Source organism: Micropterus dolomieu, linkage group LG20 (genome assembly GCF_021292245.1).
Source record: "Micropterus dolomieu isolate WLL.071019.BEF.003 ecotype Adirondacks linkage group LG20, ASM2129224v1, whole genome shotgun sequence".
NCBI classification, from domain to species: domain Eukaryota; kingdom Metazoa; phylum Chordata; class Actinopteri; order Centrarchiformes; family Centrarchidae; genus Micropterus; species Micropterus dolomieu.
The window spans coordinates 6430551-6433953 of NC_060169.1; the positions used below are offsets into that span (position 1 = coordinate 6430551).

Below are 3403 nucleotides of genomic sequence, written 5' to 3' on the forward strand. Positions count from 1 at the left end.
GTGGATGTGTTACAGTTGGAATTGAACCCGGGTCTTTCACACCAGAGGCATGTGGCTTGTCCTCTGCCCCATCGCCACCCCAACAATTAATCAATTAATGAATACATTTTATATAATAAATATTATATATGTATGTATGTGTACACATACCTGGCAATAAAGGTGATTCTGATTCTGATTGAACACAACAAAGTGTATGTTCACCTGTGTAAATCTTTTGTCTTTACATTAACACTGGTTGGATATTTATTTTTTGTCAAATGTTTGAGTAGGAAGGGCAATGTAAATGTGGAAGATGGGAGGAGTGAAAAAGGTGGATGAGGGATGGGAACATAAATAGTTTGCAAGAATGAAGAAATGTGTTTTCTATATGTATCATTATTTTATTCCCACTGCACACTTAATGCAAATTGTGAAACTTCATAGAAAAATTACTTTTCAAAAGTGCAGCATTTTCTTCTCTTTCCAAGGTGAAGGCTGGTGTATTTCCTATCAAAGGAACAGCTCTTGGAGAAGGTGAAGAAATGCCTTCCAGGCATTTTTGATGTGTTGGATGTCAATGAAGCTTCTCCTGGGCTCCCAGTCAATGAAGAGTCTTGCTGGTGCAACTGCCTGAACTGACAGGAGATGCCTGGGAGCAGAATAACTGCAGAGTGGATGCAACCAACTGCATCAATAGGATGGCCTACTTAAACCTTTGTATTTTGACAATCACATGTGTGACTGGCATGAGGTAAGGGAATGTGTTGTTTAAACAGATAAGGTGCAAGCAGAATGTCAATGTGACCCTTGTGAAGGTTGGAAGCTGTGGTGAAAATAGTTTCCTTGACTTTATTAAAAGACAGAATAATGTACCTCTGAGTGATTAATAATCACTTACAATAAATTTGCTCAGATATCAAAATACAAATAAAATGTACTAGTAGTGTTTAAGGCTGTTAATGATGTGTACAGTAATGTTCTACATTTCAAGAACTAATTTCTGCTGGTTAAACTTAGCCTGATTGCTTCCCTTTTGTTATTTTTTTGTCTAACTAATATTTTACTGAAAAGTAAAAATACTCATGTGCTCAATATGCATGTATCCTTGAGATGCTGAATTCTAACCCTTTCTTAATATTGTCTGTCTCTGCCCCTGCCCCTTCTTCAGCAGATCCAGGAGCCTGTAGGTGCCCAATGCGTACTGGCTGCCTGATCCCTTCTGCACATGCACAAAAGTGGTTCTGTGAGTCAAAGAAGGTTAGTGCAAATGTGCCTATTCAGAATGATTCAACTAAATCTTTCAAATCAAGATAACAAAATGTTTTTTAATCACTGGAGATGAAACTGTTCACTATGATGTAATAGGAATATACTTAAGACATGAAAAACCTTATTCAACAGTACATTTTTAATTTCTAACAATGACAACATAACAAAGTTGTGTGATGGTTAGGGTTAGGGTGAGGAGCTTTCAACGCCTTTTAAACTAATGTAGCTACTAGTGTTTCTGGTCTAGACAGGGCGTCTCATATGGACACTTAAGGGAACTCTTTGCATCAAATAACACTTTGTCAGCCTTTCTGAAAGCGTTTGTATTTGAAACCCTGATATTAGAACACACAAATTGAGTGATTATGAACCTGCATATTTGTGGTAACCTTTGACTGACAGGACCATTTTTGTGCATGTGCAGATAGGTATCGGGCAGCCAGTACGGATTGGGCACTGACAGAGCCTTCCTTTCACTCTCTTAGTCTGTGTTGTGCTTAGGTGTGCATTTGTATGGCGGCAGCAGCAAATCATCTTCAGTCCCCTCTGCTTTAAATACTGTGCTTGTAACTTCAGCTTCACTGTCTCATTCCAGCGCTTATGCCCTGTTTGCTATTATTGTCTCCTTCTGCCTGAAGGCATTCCTAGTCTGACTCCTGCTCATCCGGAACCTGCACTGGAATGGCATACCTCTTCCTGGCTTCCCGCTGTTCAGCTATCACCCCCTGCCTGTTTCCTTGCCCAGCCAGTTCCTGTTGGTTCACTTTTCAGCTCTCCCTGGCCAAAAGACTCTTCAGCACGATTTCTAACAGTCTGGCAATATTCCTTTTGCACCAATCCCTCATCTCAGCTTCTGAGTTCTTGTGTGGTTGGGTTCAAACAACTAGCCTCCCTAATAGATGTGCAGGTCATCTGCTGTGTATGGAATCTCTATTACTGTATGAATGAATGTGGATCAATGCAAAGCTACTGCTTTAATGTGCATCTAGCCATCTTAAGAGAACCTGCCTGGAAGCTATAAAGATTAATATAACAGTCACAGAGAAGCATTTTTCTAAGCTCTCATCACATCAGCAAAACCTATGCTATTATCCTTGAGCCCTTAGGCTCTTACATGGTTGTAAACATGTTGAGTAGCTTTTATAGGTTCATCATGAAATCACAACTCAGATGTTAATAGAATTACAGTCAAAACAGTTATTATTAAGCGCATCAATACAGAGAAGGAAATGTTTTTAATCCTGATTATTTTAATTGTCTTACAATAAATATAAATTCATATCCAGACAGTATTTCTTGCTTTACTTTTATTCTTCTATTGTCACCCTGTTGTTGCACTGGACACAACACAATCTCATGTTTGCAGCTAATGCCCTATGTTGGCTGTGACCCATGTGAAGTGAGAAGAGAAGAGGTTGTGGAGGAGCCTAACCTCAAAACACACAGCAAATTGGGGTCTTTGTGTGCTGCCATTAAATGCTCGCTAGGTAAGCTATTATACTGTTTCTGCCTTTCATTATCTGACACTGCACTACCTTTTTCCTTCAGTCCTGTTCCCCTACCCACACCCTCAAACACACAAACATACCTTAGTGCACCTTGTCTGTCTTTTCCAAACGCTCCAGCATTTACTAACTGTAAAAGATGGTAAATAGTGAAAAGAATGACCCCAGAATAAAATATTATGCATTTTGTTTTTCATCCTTCTTGAATTGGTACACTTTAATGTTCATGCTTCACTGCTTCACTGAAAGTCAATAAAATGCCAAACACCACTGATATAAATTAATCTGATGTGGCAGTTGCAGGAAAAATATACCATAACTGATTCTCACAGCTGGGCTTCCAAATTATTTGCTTGAACAAATAATAATTTATTTTTTTTCTGAATCACTTTTTTTGCAGCAAAATTACCATTACTATTCCTGCAATTCCTGTATAATACCACAATAATTCACTTTGCAACATCCATTAAAGATAATATTCTGTTGCCCTGGAGGTCACACTAGTCAATTTGTATTGTAATGTGGTGTGTCTAATAAATTGATTTTAATCAAAGCTTTTGCAAAAGCAGAAATGTACAAGTAGATTAATTGTGTATAAAATAACTTCCATTACTGCAATTCACTGCAGGGTTCAGAAAACGAACAGT

The 3403-nt window shown here is 38.3% G+C and overlaps 1 long non-coding RNA gene across 1 annotated transcript; it reads left to right on the forward strand.

Annotated features, from left to right (window-relative positions):
* Positions 1-492: 492 nt before the first annotated feature.
* LOC123959491 lies at positions 493-2468 on the forward strand. Its single transcript, XR_006822312.1, has 3 exons — positions 493-733; positions 1151-1239; positions 1890-2468. It is a non-coding gene; the product is annotated as an uncharacterized LOC123959491 (long non-coding RNA).
* The last annotated feature ends 935 nt before the right edge of the window (positions 2469-3403 follow it).